This window comes from Cydia splendana, chromosome Z (assembly GCF_910591565.1).
Source record: "Cydia splendana chromosome Z, ilCydSple1.2, whole genome shotgun sequence".
Lineage (NCBI taxonomy): Eukaryota > Metazoa > Arthropoda > Insecta > Lepidoptera > Tortricidae > Cydia > Cydia splendana.
The window spans coordinates 43,087,172-43,107,605 of record NC_085987.1 but is presented as its reverse complement, the minus strand read 5'-3'; the positions used below and the strand labels follow the sequence as shown (position 1 = coordinate 43,107,605).

Below are 20,434 nucleotides of genomic sequence, written 5' to 3'. Positions count from 1 at the left end.
GATCTCATCCACATGGAATCCAGTCATTAGTAAATGTAAGCGGAAACGAATATCGACAGTCGATAAATCGAATATCGTTAGTGTTGTGTGTCGACAGAGTGACATCCCTAGTGCGCAAAACGTTCAAACTGATAAACAAGACCAAGTGCGGGTAGTTCGAAAAACTCGCGCGGCTAGAAGATGTTGATGTCAACTTGAGCCAGTCTTCTCCGAGACCACGGGGACAACGCCGTCCTCGAAACGTCGGAGGTAAATCTTAAAACTTAAATACGCGATTAAGTCCCGTTGTGCAGTTTGATAATATCGGTAAAATCGATATAAACATAGTGAATAATATACAGATGGTCATGATGCCTAGCGAACCGTGTTCACCAGCCATATCGTACAAACCTCAAGGAGTGATATTCCTAGGCAGATGATGATCTGCCTAGTGACCACCAGCCATATCGTGCTAACTTCAAGGTGTGATATTCCTAAACAGATCATGAAACGCCGGCATGTCATGATCTGACTAGTGACCACCAGCCATACCGTTCAAACCTCAACATTTAGGCATATCGAATAAGTAGGATGTCCTAATTTTAGCAAATGATAACCATTGAAATGGCTTGACAGCCTACTTATAGTACGTGTTTGGGTAGCGTATGATTTTAGTACCTACCTAGTACCTACGCATTCTGCTCCAAATGCCACATAGAATGCAGCACTAGCCGTGGCAAAAAATGCAAAAGGCAGATTATTAAATGGCGGCGTTTCATGATATGCCTAGGAATATCTCGATATGCCCGATTTTACGATCTACCGCCGATATATATACTAATTATCCCCTACTCAATATCCCTTAAATGGCATCCTATGGCCGCGTTCCATCTCTGTCATCAGATCTGCATGCTCGATAGTATATTGCATTGCTTTCAGAAGTAAACCAACATGTAAAATATTAACTAATGAACTGATAATAATAAATCATTCTATATCAGCTTGCAATATTCGCCCTAAACAAATTGACAAACTATTTGAAATAACATCTAAACAATACAAAAATTCAAAGTTAGTAAAATGCTGGACAAAGACTTGATATTGTATTATTATTATAATTGATAAAATCAGAAATTAAAATTCATTGACAATTTTAACGACAATATTATCGGCGCGTCCCTCGCACTATCTAGGTTTACTTAGAACTGACGTCATCTCGTTCACGGACAGGGTTGTCTGTGTTTGTTTTTGTACTTGTGGGAATATAGTTTTTGCTAGTGTTTGATAATTTTGTCGTGTGCGTGTGTAGCGACGCATGCTAAAAATGCATTAGTGTTAACATTATTTGTGTGCGTTACCTCGTCCCCCGCGCCAAAAACGACAGAATTTTTCAGATAGAAATTAGTGCGCGTCTCTACTCCATAGATATTTACTCCGAGCGTATAATAATATTTGCACTTCGTGTGGTATCACAATCGCTGCAGACTTGTCTTGGTCTAACTTCTAGCTTTGCACCGATTTTGACAGAACAAAGTGTGGGAGTATCACCGTCAATTAATATGACAATAACGTTCATAGTGGCACTTTCAGTGTACCTATATTCCGTCAAAATTGGTGCAATAATTGCTTAGATTAGACGAACCCTAAGGGGCCCACTGATTAACAGTCCGCCGGACGGTATCGGCCTGTCAGTTGTTCGGAACTGTCAAAATTTTGTTCTAACTGACAGACCGATACCGCCCGGCGGACTGTTAATCAGTGGGCCCCTTAAAATAGTGGTAACATTGTGTTTTTATACTATGAAGATAGCTTGGGACTTTGCCACCATCATTGTATTTGAAAACTTATTAAGCAAATTTAGATGCCACGTTTATTTTATTTATCTTTAGCATTCTATTATAACTCGGCGCTACCACACTGAATGGCTCCTCTACACGATGGGCCAGCGCCGGCCACTCCAAGGGACGCAGCCATGCGGTAGAATGAGATAGCACACTTGCTCCCTCTAACGCATAAATGCGTCCCTTGGAGTGGCCGGCGCTGGCCCGTCGTGTAGAGGAGCCATAAGAGGAAAGTGGAGGACCCGGGCGAAATCGTCTTTTCATACAAACCTAACCCTGTATTAACATTATTGAAGATATTTTGACACAATTTGTTGTATATCAACAACAGCTATGCCCCTACGTTTGATTCTTTTAAAATTTTTAATTATTATAATAAGAGTTAGGGGCATTAGAAAATTGTATGAAATATATTTATATCTCCTAATTTTTACAATAATCAAAAAATCTAACTATGGGTCATATCATAGCTATGGTTAATAAACATCAAATTATGTACAAATATTATCCATAATGTCAATATACAGAGAGGAAAATGGAGACTACGTTTGTATGGAGAAACGGTCCCTTTTCCTCTTAAAGTCGTTCCAATCGTTCGCTCCGTAGCAAACGATACGCTAATGTGTCTGTGCCGCACTAATATGGAAGAGTGATAGAGAGAGATTACGGTTTCGGTACGGAGCGAACGATTGGCATCTTGGCTAGGCATCCAGTACCACGTGATTCGGTAATGCTAACAGCATCGGGTAATCAGGTACAATATATTTTATCTATGGAATCAAATTTTTGGCTGACCGAACGCATCTCGTGATTTTATTTGTGTACAGTCGAGATGCAAACGTCTTTACAAACCACTGTTCCTAAAATATGTACACACTTCTAAGAAACTGACAAAAAGGTCGTGTAAACATATGTTTTTGAAGTTTGCCTTGTATAGATGTTTCTGAAGTGGACCGTACATTCTTATTATTTCCTAAGGGATACACTATGGCATTATACCTAATGAATTTGAAAGGGCATAGACAAATAATGCATATTTGTTTTAGTTTTAATAAATAGTTCACAGTTTTGGTATGTATTGGGAGATCAATACGTCTAGTCTGTACGAGCGATTATAGTAATTAATGATAAAACTGACATATAAAATAAAATTGGAAATAATGATGCGCATAAAATTTTACTTACTTGACTTGAGAAATGTATTCTTTGTGTGTTTTTCACCATTTGTTTTCCTGATTTTTTCCGATATTTAAATAGTTATTTTGCTAATAATCCGAACAAAGACGAATCCAATAAATCAGAAATCATTAAAAGCGATCCATCCATTCTTGAGTTATAAATGGTCTAACTAACCCGACATTATTTTATATTTAGAATATATTATATAAATATATATGTCAATGAGCGATAGTGGTGTCACTTGATGTTTCAAAAATTTTCAGTTTCTCTGTTTTACCTGACTGCGAGTTATAATAGCTTTCTCTTTCTAACACATATTAATATCTAGCTAGATTTTTCTCGGACTCTTAAATTTATAGGATAGTAGAAAGTTATATGAATATATAGTAGTATGATCTTGGAATACCATGATCGCTGTACAGACGCCGTCCTAGTTAGATATAGTTAGGCCTCTCGCCGACTCGCACAGAGCTGGTTAACGAAATAGTATGAGCAACGTTTACTGGCGCGAACGCTCAAGTCGGCGATGGGCCTTATGGGTCTGACCAAAAATTGTACAGTAGCCTTCTGTATTTAACGCTAAGAACGTTCATAGTCGTTAAATCTTGAAAATGAAAAATTATAAAGCATTTATTGATTACAATATTGTGTATAGCAAATTATGGTTCCAAATTTTTATAAATTGATTGGAATGGCGTTGACGCTTGCGCCCATGATGTTGGCGTGTGAGTGGCATTTTGAATATGACATATGACGTTCAAAAAGTTAGTAATCATCAAAATGTTTGTTACAGTACAATTTTACGTCCAGACCTTAAAAAAAATATTATTATGTAGTTGCATTCATAATGTAAAGTGGACCAAAATGTGAAGCGGCGTCGAAATAGTACACTCAAATAATTTAATCCTTAATTACTTTTAGTGGTTTCTCTTTATCGAATATTTTGTGTTTTTTGCATTTTTAGTGATAACTTTCTTTTATTGAGTGTACTATATTCGATAGTGATATGGAATATGAGTAAAGAGGAATATTGTCTAACCATTACACTTAACTGTTAACTGTCTTTATTAACTGATTTACAGTAAGTATTTAATAACTTAATCAATCAGAGCCATTAAACCCTCTAGCTGTCCAGTCCACCATACAAGAAAAACTGGCAGTATTATTTAAATCAACGGCATCAATCAATATAATTGAATTTGTGTCGCTTAACTTCAAACTCGGGTAAACCCGTTCGGCCCTCTCAGCCAATATCTACCCTATAACCTCAGTTTTCAGTGTAAAAATATTTATTCCCATAAGAATAAAATACATATTCACTTAAATGAGAATGTACAGCTTTATTTATAATGTAAATACATTGTTAGCAACATGCAAGTGAATTTATATACAAGCTTATAAATAGGTTCTTTGTATAATATGCTTTCATTAGCCTTGACTAGCATAAACATTATTGACATTATTTAATAGTCGCGCGTCGTGTGCGAAACGTAGGAAATAAATATGGCGGGTAACTCACAAGCGACGCGTAGGATACGCGTACGAAACACAAATCGCTTGAGAGTAGCCTCGTGAGAGACAGGCCTAACAGTTATTATTTATTTATTTATCATTATTATTATTTATCATATTAATATACTTAGGTTATGTGTAGGTACATTGTTATTAACATGTGATTTAAGACTTTTCTTTATTACCCTATTACCTTTTCTTAATATGTACCCAAATCGCATAATCTGACATATAAATTTACCCGAGTTTGAAGTTAAGCGACTCATTTGTTTCGTTTTTAAATCGAACGAAACAAAGCAAAAGCAACTCTGTTCCATTTAATAATTATTTAAGTTTCATTGGAGGTGATTTGCACTAGTTTTAGGACCGTGAGACGCTAGAGGTTAAGGTGACGAATCACAAAACACTTTACAAATGTACAGTCACCACACGGGATTGTTATGCAATTTAGGGTTCTTGCTAAATTGGAAATTCTATAGCGTAAGTATTTAACAACCAATTTAGCTAGGACCCTATATGGCGCAACAATCGCGGAGCGTGATGGTACATTGGCATTGTCATTACATTATGCATTATCTTTTTTTATAATGTCACGTGGACTTTATTCGTCGAATGGTACATTTGTAAAGTATTTATTTTAATGTTGTATGAAATTTTCTTAGTTAAATTGTAAGGTATAGACATTATTACGTAACGGACTGAAAACGGCTAAGAACTGACTGCGTTATGTAGGGTCACTAATATATTATTGAATAAAGTTGATCGTTATAATGTCATAAAGGTAGTTACTCTGTAAATTTAGTTAGGTACAGTTTTTAGTATGAATATCTATTCTGTTGATGTTACAGCTCTTGACATCACAGTAAAATCGGTCTTTTAAGAGGGAAGTAAACGACGTACTCGTCCATACAAAAAAGGAAAACGTTTTTCCATTTCAATATTCCATTCTCCATGATTTTTAGTACGTTATTGGTTATTGACACAGCGCTTTCACTGTGTCAATAACGTACCTAGTCTTTACTAGGTTTATGGTTTTCCTTTTTTCAACATTTGAAATAATTATATATATTTTTTAAAGCGAAACCTTTGTATAAACCTAGTATATAATATTATGCTGAAGCGATCGACATCAAAATGATATGTTAAAATTTTGTTAGTGGAAACCGTTTTCTCCCGAAATGGACATCATAAAAGTACATATTGTCAATAGCTATTCTTTCATCTTAAAATATTATTCATTTTTGCAGAAAACTGTAAACATGTACTTATTCTGGGTTTCATATATTATCTAACTTACTGCAATTGGATGTGACCTTAATATTGAATTGACCCTTATCAGTACAACGTTAAGCATGTTATATATGGCATAGGACCTACCTCTATATTTTTAAATTTAGTAACTTCATGGTTGTTTCCTATATATTCCAGATTCATTTGCAATTAATGAATAATTAAGTCATTATATTTACACCTCAAAAGAGTGTTTGTGGGGTCATATTTTTTCCATTAATTCGACTTATAAATTATGAAATTGTTCCGTTCGTTGTATAATTTGTGTAAATATTTTTATTATCAAATATGTGTAAGTACCTGAAATCCATAGTGACTCAGTCCAATAATTATTTTCGATATTTACTAATAACTACTACGCGAGTAAAAGTGTCCTTCGTCTGATGTACATAGTTGTGAGCCGAACTAATTTATAACTTATAACAAATGCCGGTAGATAAGCCGACTTGGGTGACATAAACACGTTATTATCAATATTTGCCGTAGGCCTTCGCCACTGGTGGCTGGTGGCCTTGGTCTCTTTTCTTTAGAAATATAATATATGACATCTATTTCAGTTTATAATGGATATGTAATATAAATATATATATTATAGGACATTTTTTTTTACACAAATTGACTAAGCCCCACGGTAAGCTCAAGAAAGCTTGAAAGCTTGAGTAATAGTGTGACTACTTAAAAAACATAAATCAAAATGTCTAATAAAATAATTTGATTTGTTCCCAAAGTTGTAGATGGCAGCACCATCTCTCTCGCTATATTTTAATCCCGTAAGGGTTTCTTAAAGGATGTGCAAGCCCGCACTGCTCGCCCTCAGAGGGCTCAGAGTTGATCAAAGACGCATAGTCTTTCTAAGTTTGCATAAACTCGTCACCTCGCCAGAGGCACTTCTTATATTGTTATTGTTAATCTATATTCTAGAAATGATCGACTCAATGGTTCAGGTACACGAACTAAAAATTTATTAAACATATTTATTACAGGGAGTTGAACACCAACTAAAGTTGACATTTTTTTTGTAGTTAGGATTAAGTAATATTTTTTTTCGTGAGAGTTTTCAAAAGGTTCTTACCAGAGTTCGGACAATTTATCGCTAAAATAAATATTGTATGGAACATGATACAAATTTTTTAACAATTTTGAACTGCAATTTTTTAGTATAATCTGGAAATTTTATAAAGATACTGTGTACATTATATGAGTTTAACACATTCAACACCAAGAACCCGACTGTCGGGTACACTGTTCGTAGCGACTACGCGCTACATACGACGAAACCGTGGCTACGCGCTACGAGCGTAACCCGTAGCACTTAGTGGTATTGAATGTGTTAATAAATCTTGTCCTATTTTGAGATATAAATGATTTTTGATGGTTTTGCGATGATTTGTCCGATTACTGGTTCTTACATTTTAAAGATGTTTTAAAGAGATGTTTTATTCTTTCCTTCCTTGATTATTCTTTCCTCGGTGTACAGTCACCTGCAATAATATGTTACTCTTCGAAGGCCGCAAAAATATGTGACACGCTCTTATGGCTCTACAAATAAGAACGTGTCAGATATTTATGCGGCCTTCGTTGTGTAACATATTATTGCAGGTGACTGTACATGTACGTTACTGTAAAGGCCCGAAGTACGGTAAAACCTAGGATGTACCGGTAAAAGCTAGATTAATATGTCAAACAGATTTTAATGTATAAAATACAAAAGTTGTATTTTATATTCTCGAAAGTTTTGGTAAGCCTTATTTTGGTAGTCGTACAGTCACCTCTGAAAATATAGATACGGACAAAGTGACAAAAATATATATGCATGTATTAGGTAGTGTATACATATATATGCATGTATTAAGGTAGTGTATACATATTTGGCACTTTGTCCGTATCGATATTTTTAGATGTGAATGTACTAGACAAAACTGTGACGTGGTTTTATGCCTGTAATGATCTTAATTTTTAAGACAGACATTAGAATGTCCCATTTCATTTTACATCAAAACAAATCAACCATTATATTGACATTTTATTTACTTCACTTGATCATGTATATAATATTTTTCAACCTGGAAGGGTACCTGATAGATGTCAATTCAATACAATTTCGCGACATTTGGTATTTTTAGGTTGTCATCTGTCATCGTACCCTTGAAAAATATTATAAAACAAAATTTTGCATGGTGGGCGTTACTAGATATAATGACTAGTTGACAACCCTAACCTCATTACAACAAGGTTTACAATAATAGTCACATATGTCATCACATGTACATAGCAAGTAGTTGCGGTAGTTAGTTAATCATAGTTTTTAAATTAATTACATTTTTATTCGTACAATTTGTCGGTATTTTTCAATCTTAGTCATAGCCTTAATTTTGCATCGGAATGTAAACCTTGTTCACTAGAGTATATGATACAAATTAAGACAATATCGATCGGATATGAATAAATTTGAAATTTGCCGACATTTTCAATTTATACAGCAATAATTCGATATCACCATTTTTAATTCCTAATTATTAAGCGTTGTTTTCATAAAATTGTACAAAATAAATCAAAATTATTACAAACATGGTTGTTTTCTTTCCAATTTTTGATTACGTTTTTTAAATAAATAAAAGCGTTTTTAGTTTTTTGAAAGGAGTTATAAAGCTAGAAATATACAGATAAGGGTTTAAGTATTTAGCTCCGCTACCGCCCAGCCAGGCCTGCAGTTTTGAAAGGGTATGAGACAAATTCTCAGCTTGCCTTAAATACCTCCCCTAAAATGTCCACCAGCCGTCTAAATGGACCGTTTTTCGAAGTCAAAAATGTTAGAGCTTTGAATTATACTTCGTCGAAGCTCTGCCGTCAAGAGCATATCTTAAGTTATGATAATGACTGGAAGATAGGTAAATACAAATTGTCTGGAGGTACCGTGGACAGCCGTAATGATCTTTATCATGTGATATCGGTGCCAATTTTCGGTGCACTGTGAAAATAGTTGTGGGACATTGACTTGACCGTGCGTGTGTACATGATGAATTAGGAATTTACTCGGCCCTTGCCAAGGAAATTCCGTTCACGAAAATAGTGAATCGATTCAACATTCATTTTATCGAATAATACAGCATGTTTAAAATTTAACCAACTAGAATACTGGTCCGAAACAATCCTGGCGGCGCTCAGGGGCATCCGAGTTGACGGCAATCGGGCTATCATGACCCGAGGCGAAGCACGCAGCCCAGGAGAGAACGAGTTGTCGGCGAACTGTGGACGGGGCGCTGACTGCTCCACCTAGGACATATAGGACAAGTTATGAAAGGCAAGAATACCCTGAGGGCCACATAATGGATGCGTACGAACTTATATTCTTAACAACCAATTTCACTTAAATTGACACAATGAAAATATAATTAAGTAGTTGATAAATATGGTTTTCATCGGATCTACACCGACTACGGCAAAGCAAAAAAAGGGCTATTCATACATACTTAATTAGTGCAGAAAAATATCTTTGACGAAATTGATAAATTGGTTGAGTCAACACAGTTCGAGTCGTAGATGTGGTAGGCGTGCAGCTAGTTTCAGAAGAATTAATTATCCCGAGTTTTCTACAATATAGATAATGACTACGAGGCCGGTAAGCGGCCCAGTTTCCAAAGTTAATGACATACAATATATAAAAAACCTGTGTTTGTATTGTGATGCCCGAGTTTATTTCCAAGGCCGTCAATTAGCGTACAGTGCCGTCCGAAACGCCCAGAGCATGTCAATATCTCGTTTAACACTTTACGCACAATTAAAAGAACCGGTGTGTGATTCCTCTGGCATGCGTCCAACATGCCATTCATATTGCAACTTTCAAAAACTCCTTTCGCACCGTATATGCCACTTAAAAACAAACCATAACAAGAATGGACAAGGTGACTCTTCCAATGAAAACTAAATCTTTTATGCGCACTTGTGAAGATAGTTCAAATTTGTGGTACAGGACACTCGTTCCCAAATCGCCTCAGAAGCGCGTAAATAAAGGTGTATTTAGCGTTTTTTGGCGCGTCCCCGCATTTTATAACTTAATTAAAGCCGCTTTAGTTTAACGTGTGCTGTTACTCTTCGGATTGCGTTTCACAACATATAACGCTGTCGCATTATACTATGTTTTAGCTAAATGGGCTTAGGCGCGTAAATGACAAATTGCCACTGAAATTAAAAAAATGGTATTGAAACCACGTGCAATTCGTTGGAAATTGCGATATGAGGCTAGAAGAAATGATCAAAACCAAGTGTAGGTAAACTTTTGTCTGTAAATCCGTGGTAAATCCCTACTAATATACCTAAATGCAAAAGTTACTCTGTCTGTCCGCCTGTCTAGGTTACCTCTTCACGCTTAAACCGCATTTAACCGATTTAATTGATTCATTGCTGTTACGAAATTAACTATGTAAATTGTATTGTATTGTGTTTATTGTACTTAATTCGTACACATATATAAGTCTATAGCATACGCTAACACACTTTCATGCATCTAACTTAAATAGAAATGGCTTAACTGTGGCAACACAATGGAATCAATTAACTTTAGACTAATTATAAGTGCTTAACTATGTACAATTTTTTTGCAATTCACTCGTATTTTAAATCTCAGAAATAATCATACAACAGTAAAAAATAAGTCATAATTTTATAATTTAAAACATGCGGTGAAACTAGATTACGTTAATATCATATTACAAGACGTACGTGAAGCTACCTTTTAGTCGATTAGATATCTTATTTTAATTCACAAAGTCACATTCTATTCTGATTCCTAATTGATTAGCATTAGACTGTAATTGGCTTGTATTTATTAGTCATAGTTTTACGTGTCGCGGCTAATCAGCTGTCTCTGACACCTATTGAAGAGTTCTTGGCCGTGGTATTAACGGCCTGGCGAGCACACCAGAACCAGAACGTGCTAAATGTAAACTAGATTCGTAGATACATACTCGGTTTTGATTTCGGTGGCGGTAGAAAAGTTTGGCTTGCGGCCACGCGTATGAGGAAGAGTGACGTGGCGATGGCTAATAGGGCTGTACTTAACATCAATAAATGAAAGAAGATACGTTTATTTAACGCCATAACGTAGTAAAATTAAAAATACATACATATGAAAATTTAACGCTAAAATAGGATCCCCCGCTTGGTATAATTTAATTTAATATATGTATATTTATTTCGGATAACAAGATCCATACATTCCAATAATTACATTACATAATTAATACAATAAATTAAACTAAATCTATTTCTTAAAAAACTAAATTTGCCCAACCGCAACCCTATTGCCCATGCCGCTGCAATCCGTGGCGCTGATTTTCAGTCAGGACCTGATTTATAAACTACGTAATATTTACATATTATTAGAACGGAGACGCCATGTCTAAAATTTTCGGTACAAAATAGTCTGCCGTTTTTTGCGGGGGAGGGGCACATCAAATGTATAGGTAGTACGTCATGTCAGATAAACGTCAGTCCATACATATGGTTGACATGTGGTTGACCATTGGCCGCCTATTTTCGACAGGGGAACGCCTGTTAATGGCGGCTCCATTGTTAATTACTCCGAGATTATTAGGTAGGTACCTACTACTGTCACTAGTAGGTAAACCCTACTATGAAAATTTTCCTTGATTGCTTTTGAGAATATATAGAAGAACCCGATACGATTTCCCGTGTAATATGCCATTATACTTGGTCACTGCAACTAGTTTTACCACATGTTTTAACTCGGCACGTGTTTTTGACCCTTCCCCTCTGGACCGGCTGGGGCGGCCGGGGATGTTTATGAAAAGAAACGGAACCGTCTCATGCCTGACCGCGAAGTGCACCAGTGCCAACTAGCGGACGCCCTTAAAAAAAATGTGTTTATTCTGTAAATATTCGGCAGTTCGAACCGAACTATTCGGCCGAATACGAACAATGAAAAATATGCCGTATATGCCGAATACCGAATAATTACCGAATATTCGGCCCATCTCTAATTAATATTATTAATGAAAAAGTAACTCTATCCGTCTGTTACCTCTTCAAGCTTAAACCGCTGAACTGATTCATATGTAATTTGGTATGGAGAGATACTCGTAGTTTAAGTGACGCACAGGGAAGGCCATAGGACAGTTTTTCACGCAGACCAAGTCGTTGGCAGAGGCTAGTATTAAAATAATGTATATTGCAATGCAAAGAATTGAAATATATTTATTATCAAGTATTCCCGTTTTCAAAGTTGTTGATGCGAAAGAATTATGGTTGTACCTAATTATCAGGTCTTTAAAGTCTGCCCCACTTCGTAACAGGCGTAAGAGACATTGGACAATCAGCTTGAATTTGGAATTTATCGCACGGGAATAGGGTTAACAATCGAATGCACTTTCCGATGGCAGTTATTGCTATTACGTGGTGGGGTAGAAATGCTGAAAATGTGTATCATAACTGTCAAGCTACGTTAGAAATGCTGTAAAACTTTATTAACACATGCTATTTAAATTATGTATACGACAAATCAACTTGCATGGCAATTACACCTACATTAATTTAAAACATATTCGTTCGTACCTAATAAAATAACCACAGAATCACAAACTATAAAACAATACAGTCATTTGACGAAACCGTCTAGACTCTAGACAGTAGAGATGCGCAAACGCAAAACGCTTCACTGAGTTGAAAAGATTGATTCATATCTTTCGCTCGCAGTGATATGTATCACTCATTTCGCTCACCTCGCTCAGTGGATCTGTAGACTATATTGTTCAAGAGTGAGTAGAGGGAAATGTCAATCAATCAGATACCTACACACAGCCATAAGTGCGACTAAGATGGCGAATCACGCGATACGATCCCGCCATTTTTTTCCGACATCCTCCGAATTCTTCCGAACCGCTCCGAAACCTATTCGCATCCTCTCACTCCCTCACTCGCTCGTCACGCTCGGCCGGCTCATTCGAATCATGAGTGGGAAAGAGCGCACAAGGAACACTGAGATGGGTGAGCGACTGAGCGAGTTAAGCCATCAGTGAGTTGAAGAGTGAGCGAGTTCAATCAAAAGATATACTTCATTAAAATCACTCACTCGTGAACACATGTCTACTAGACAGGATAATCGTGCGAGGGGCGAGGAGTGGGTCAAGCGCACCCAAGCTGCATACATTGTCATTCGCTCGGTACTACTTACAGGGCTAGCGTGTCTTATAGTAAGTCAAGTGTAAGTCTTGGGCAGTTGTGTAAAAGTCTGTGACAACCCTACTGTGTTCTTCTGCGGTGTCAGCATTAACGCGAACATCAAAGGGTCGGTCCACTGTTACTTTTTACACTGTGACAGAGTTCAGAGATAGACCGTTAAGAGAAAACTCTGATTTGACATCAACATCTTCTAGCCGCGCGAGTTAACATCCCTAGTGCGCAAAACGTTCAAACTGATAAACAAGACCAAGTGCGGGTAGTTCGAAAAACTCGCGCGGCTAGAAGATGTTGATGTCAACTTGAGCCAGTCTTCTCCGAGACCACGGGGACAACGCCGTCCTCGAAACGTCGGAGGTAAATCTTAAAACTTAAATACGCGATTAAGTCCTGTTCTGTAGTTTTGATAAGAGAAAACTGTTATTTCATAATACTAGGGCACGATATTTCCTTGTTTACACTTTTTCTACAAGCAATAACTTTTTTCTCTACAAGTCTGTCAAGTACAGATGACCTAGAGACTCCCTAGAGATGCTATTGACAACCTATTATTGTAGTATCTATAAAAACGGGGTGTAGCGATTATGTCATCATTACAAATATTTTCATTTCAAGATACTGCCGTAATCTGTGAGATGACTAAATAAGTACATATATTAGATTATAGGTAATACTGAACAAATTTTACTACTGGTACAACCTATGGCAAAGAGAATAGATAGTATAGAGGGGTCCTGTCATAGTAAATTTTGTAGTCACAGTAAATTTACTGCCATCTATCGACACACGACTAAAACTCAAAATGAAAACGTATAAAATTATTAAAAAAGTTTATATATATGGATAAATGATTTTATTATTTTTATATCATTTTGATTTTTGACCCATGTTCATTCACTGATATCTATGTGTTAAAGCCTGTTAAGCGCCAGCCGCCATAAGGTACCTTTTGCCGTGGAACGTCACATATCTTTACTATTTCATATCTAGTGAATCTCTAATTCACTTCCCGAATCGCGGCGCCAGCCGCCATAAGGTACCTTTTGCCGTGGAACGTCACATATCTTTACTATTTCATATCTAGTGAATCTCTAATTCATTTCCCGAATCGCGCCGGTAGTTACTATCCAACGCGCGCGCTTTGCACAATCTTCTGCTACCTCTACAATTGCTACATACGAAATATCTTGCTACGGGCTACGGCGTAGCACCATTGTGCAGAAGGTTTACCGCGAACTACGTTCGACGTGTTTTCTCTCTGTCGCACTTGTTAATTCGTACGTAACTGTGACAGGGAGGCAATACGTCGAACGTGGTTCGCGGTAGGCCCTCTGTAGTCTGTTATGAGGCCGATTATAATTCTAGGGGGCCAATTCGACGCCCAATGGCATCTCATGGCTCCTCTACACGATGGGCCAGCGCTGGCCACCCCAAGGGACGCATTTATGCGTTAGAGGGAGCAAGTGATATTGCTATCTCATTCTATCGCATGGCTGCGTCCCTTGGAGTGACCGGCGCTGGCCCATCGTGTAGAGGAGCCATAAATGGTAGCCCTAAAACATGTAGGATGGACCGAGGCGAATCGGATCAGATCATCAGACTAAATTATCTATATTATTTAAAATATTCCTTGTGACTTACAAGGAAGGGTACCCAACTGTCCGACTCCGATTTGATTTATTTTGATATATGTTATAGAGTAGTCTAAAATAACGGACACGTATTTTTTTTTAGCTGCACAAACTCAACCTGTTAGGAGAAAATGGCCTTCAAAGTACGTAGAGTTTCGTATCTTCGCCTGGGTTTTGACACTTTTCCCAAAAAATCTCTCAAACTTGAAAGCATTTTAATCCGTTAAGGCAAAAAAACGTTTTTTAGTACTCTTAACTATTAGTATACACCACTAAAACTTTGAATTTCATCGGTTAAGTTGGTAAAAAATGGCCCCAAAGGCAATAGGCGATGTTTGGGTATTTTTCCCAATCTTCGCCTATGGCATGCCCTGCCGCTAATACCTACTTTTCTGTGACTTACACATGTTAAGCACCAGACTAGGCATATATTAAAAAAAAGGGGTAGTAGGCGAAGTTTGGTAACAGTCTGAAGTTGTTTTCATACATTTTCTATAATGAAGCTAGGGCTGCCAAAAATTAACCAACATGCCAAATAAAGAGGAGTAATGGTTTCTAAGTATAAAAAATAATTTTTGTAACAAAATTGTTTAATGGTTGCAAAATTGTTGTTATTACGTAATTGACATCAAATCAACCTTATTTACACAAAGTGAGACATAAAAATACCTATTTGGTACCTACTTAACATCGGTAAGAGTAGAAATAAACATTTGCATATAGCGTGAACTAAAATAACCAAATATAAGAAAATATTTAAATTTGGAAACAAGTAATCTCATCCACCAATTAATGTGGTACAAAAAATTTGTCAACCCTAGGGGTAGGCGAAATTTGGCAACAAGATGGACGCAAAGTACCCTCACCAATGTTTTATCCAATTGTGAATTCTAAACGTTAGCTAGCCATTAAATAATAGTTTCATATGAAAAAGAAATAGTTATAGGATATAATCATGTAAAAAGTTTAACATTACCGGGTCCGTATCACCGTTTAAAACTGAAGTTAAAACACTGGTAAAGAAAAACGTGTGGTCGGTGTCACGAAAAAACCTCACTAAAGGTCAACTGTGTGAAGTTAGCCGCAGATTGTTCGAAGAATGTTGACACCCGTAAAAAATACTTTGTATTTAGCAGTTTTATGTATTTAAGGCTTACATTAGAAACATTTTGTTAATGGCAACTTATGTCAAACTAGGCGAACATAGGTAGCACAGGCAAAGATACGAAACTCTACGGTACTGAAAATTGACCTAACTTTCTAATTTCTATGAAAACCTTTTTTCAAAAAAATTGATAATTAATTACTGGTTTCGTTATATGTTGGAGAACATGAATAAAGAATGGGGACGTGTTTTGTCATTTCACCACAAACTCATTTTTTATGTAAAATATATTTATTATATTTATTTATTATATATATATATTTTTTTATATAAAGTCGGACAGTTGGGTACCCTTCCTTGTTAGTTTCGCGTCTCAGGCTAAGAGCCAAGTGCAATTCTAGTGTGCTTATATAAATGCAATATTTCAAATATCAACGGATTTTTCATCTTTATCCGATTCGGTCTCGTGCGAGCGATCGTATGATATCACTATTGATCACTAAGCTACATTTTTACTTTGTTGTCCATCTGTCTGTCTGCCCAAACCCTTTTTCTCTGGAACGGGTGAATGGAACTGGAACCATGTGACCCCCACCCTGGGGGCCGATTTTTTAATTTCGATCGCTCGATTTCGTCACTCGAAAATCGGTGGAAAACGGCGAAATGCTAATTTTTGAAATACGAGCGATCGAAATTTGGAATCTAGTAGTATTGACCACTCGATTTCAATTCTATTAGTAGAATTTAAACGCCTAGATATCACTTCACGAAATACACGAAATCGAGTGAACGAATTTCAAAAATCGGCTCCCAGGTCATAAAGCTCCGCCCTTGACTTAACTCTAGAAAATCACAGCATCAGTGAAGTTGTACAGCAAACAACTTTAATATTGATAGTCAATATGAACGAATACAAAAGCAAATTGTAGTCAAAATGAAACCAGGAGGTCTACCGCGAAACACGAAAATTGAAACTTCCTTATCTCTCCCGCTCGAATTTGCAAGAGTGATAGAGAAGCAGATAACGAAATTTCGTATTTTGCGGTAGGCCCTGTGACATCGGATCGAGAGTTGTTGACATCTGCCTAATTTTTTAAATGAATACTGTATTTATTGTGAACTTATATTATTATTCACAAAAACTACGATGTGAAAGTCACTAAAATGATTGGTGGAGATATTGGGTAGAAATATTTTATTCATCAAGATTTTATTTAGAATTAAGTTTGGAGCGTATATATTACTTGAGAAATATCATTGAATGACATTTTAAAAATTGCGCAATAGCTACAGTCACCTGCAATAATATGTTACTCTTCGAAGGCCGCAAAAACATGTGACACGCTCTTATGGCTCTCCAAATAAGATCGTGTCAGATATTTTTGCGGCCTTCGTTGTGTAACATATTATTGCAGTTGACTGTACAATAGTTATTTGTACAATAAGAGATCAAAGTTTGTAATTTCTTTTAATTTTATTTTGAGTAAAGTTCTTTTGAGTGATATTCGCTACGCTCGTGAATCTGATTTAGAATCTTGAGCGTAGGAAGGGACTCAAAAGCGCACGAGTTGTAAATAACTTTGATCTCATGTTGTGCATACAAGTTTTCACCTCAGAAGTGAAAACATAATGAGACAACCTGAAACTGAAAAATGTAGGTACTTAATGCTTCTTCATCAGTCATTCACTCATGTTTTCTTGAGATATTCTAACAATTAGGTTTAAAATAATATGGAAATAACAATAACGAAGATCAATTGACACTTCAATCGACAACTTTTTTTTTGTAAAAAAAAACTTTGTAAGATACAGTCCGAATTGCGGATACTACCTACTATTTGTCAAGAGAGCGTTAAAAGTAAAATACCTACGTAAAATATAGTGCTTATTATTAAATAATTTTAAAGTTTATTTTCATTAATTAATTATTACGAATTCATACTCGTACGTGTTTTGGAACGATGACGACGTCTGAAGTTTTTTCGGGGAACTAATATCTTGCCTTTTAACTTTATTTTATTTATATATTTCGGGCTTCTCGGAAACGGCTCTAACGATTTTGATGAAATTTGCTATATGGGGGTTTTTGGGAGCGAAAAATCGATCTAGCTAGGCCTTATCTCTAGGAAAACGCGAATTTTTGAGTTTTTATTAGGGCATGCAGTACCGGTTCCGGTACCAAGAATTTAATTTCCCGGTTCTAGGCATGGCCGGAACCGGTATTCCCGGTTCTTCCCGGTTCTCAAGGCATATTTTGAATACTTTTAGGAAATTGTTTGTGTTAGCGTGCAATCTTTATGAATGACTTATTTTGATATAAATATTTGCATAAGAATTAATAAATGACTTATTTTATAAAAAAAAAACTTAATTGGCTTTCCAACCTATTTTACGAAAAAGGCCGAGCCTCAAGGCCGTAGCGTAGTCGATGCACTCAGCACTATGACGGCACGGCCTGCCGGCACGAATACCCACTTTACTAGGTTAGTTTGTTAGGTTATTTGGGTCCCCTGTTTCATGTTTCATAGCACCATTATTAAATGTTATTTAATGTCCCGAGCTAAAGTACTAAAACATTACTACTACTGAATTGGGAATAAATAGTCATATGATGAGAACCGGGAAGTACCGGTACCGGGTCTTCAGTACCGGTTCTTTTAACACTATAAAATTCCCGGGAATTCCCGGGAATTTGAGAACCGGGAATTCCCGGGAGCATGCCCTAGTTTTTATACATTTTCCGACCAAAGCTCGCGGTCTCCCATATATTTTTTATAAACCTGACTTTTTTTGTATCCTTCTTTTTGCTAACGATCAGATAGGGACAGTGAGAATAGAATCCAAGTATTTCGAACTTGTATTAGGCCCCGCATGTTGAAATGACATATGAATATGAAAGGCACTTGAATGTCATTTTGTCTCACTCAGTGAGCAAAATTCGATTTTGCTCACTGTTTTTAAGTAGCATGGTACCTTTGTTCGAGCTGCTGAGGTGAAAACCATTTTTCCTTCTGTCTACCTAATACTAGTTAGTATATTTAATATTACATATTAGTAGTAGTCTCTCGACTTACATATTTGCGTTCGATATGCAATCGGAATGCAAGGCAAGGATAATGTTCTTTACTAATTGATATGGAAGAGGATTAATGTTAAGCTGTATTTTTTGTATGGGAACGAAAGCTGTATTTTCTCGTTCTTTGTTAATTATTTCATTTCTAATTGCGCAATCTAATAATACGAATAATACGATAAAATGACAACTGAGAACTATATTTGGAGTATAAAATAATACGAAATATATGGTTATTTCGAAGTTTTTGCAAAAAACCAGTTCCGATCCCTGGGCCACACACACTAGGGTATGCCTGCGCAGTTTTGCCAACTGCACAGGTAAAACGTAGCGTATGTGCCATTCGACTGTGCAGTTTTCTAACCAGCTTCGACTGTACAGTTTTCTAACCAGCTTCGACTGTGCAGTTTTCTAACCAGCTTCGACTGTGCAGTTGGACTGTGGGGGCAAAACTGCGCAGGCGTACCCTATAGTGTATGGCCAGCTTTATTAAGTACATAGGTACACTTTTAAACAAAGCTCTTAATTTTCTAATAAATTTACCCATCTATCTACTATCTAAAACTATCTACCATTGTTTAATAGCTTAACAAAAATACACATTTCTCTAACGCGAGTCACGCGACTGAACGCGAACTGTAGAGATACCTACATCTCTTTTCGTCGAATTTAAACTGTTGTGAGACATACTAACATTGAATAATTTTACGGTTTAGACTCATTTGTTTTAAGTCACTCGCGCGACATGTTCCGGAGAGCCTAGGTCTCCTTTCTCAAGCACTAACAGTGCGAGCAGCGTTCACGGCGGCCGTGTATCGCGTACTGCGACTAGTTTTAATGAACAACTTAAAACAAGTGAGTCTAAACCCTAAAATTATTCAATCTCTTTTCATATTGGATGGCAAAATACTTTTGGTGAGTTGTTTTATGCGCTACTACTTACGTTTTAGTATCTCATGCAGTAAAATGTAATTTGTATCGCATAGTAATGTGGCATGGCATATGAGCCAAAGACTATTAAACAGTCGTAATTTAAGTCATCGTTAAATCATTTGGTGAATGAATATGAGACTGAAACCTCTATAAGATTTTACGGTTATATTATTATTAAATCGCGTAGGATATTTTAAGATTATTATATTGAGTATTAAGTAACTGGTATACCTAGTATTTCTAATATAAAAAAGGTTTCGCTAATTTATTTTTAATTTCCACTTTGTAAAGGCGAAAACACAATTAAGGCGCCGTGAGTACAGGGTGCGTAGCCAAGATGCCAATCGTTCGCTCCGTGTATGGGTGACCAAATCTTCTTGTAGATTTCTTAATACTTTTTATAATATGTAGCAAAACAATTGTATGGAATCCTCGGTGGGCGAGTCCGACTCGCACTTGACCGGCTTTTTAAATATCGAATCACTTCCATATTAGTGCGACAGTGACAGTTGCGTTTAGCTCGCTAAGGCCCACTTGCACCATTCCACTAACCCGGGGTTACCCGGTTAAACCTGGCGTTACCATGGTTACCAATACAATTTGACATTAGGTTAACCGTTTAACCGCTTAATCCCGGGTTAGTGGAATGGTGCAAGTGCGCCTAAGGAGCGTAAACTATGTTAAAAAGAAATGCTTA

At 36.6% G+C, this 20,434-nt stretch overlaps 1 long non-coding RNA gene across 1 annotated transcript; it reads left to right on the top strand.

The window, feature by feature from the left end:
• The first annotated feature begins 7,531 nt into the window (after window positions 1-7,531).
• Window positions 7,532-8,368, top strand: LOC134804160 (uncharacterized). The gene is made up of 2 exons (XR_010146082.1): window positions 7,532-7,628; window positions 7,659-8,368. It is a non-coding gene; the product is annotated as an uncharacterized LOC134804160 (long non-coding RNA).
• The last annotated feature ends 12,066 nt before the right edge of the window (window positions 8,369-20,434 follow it).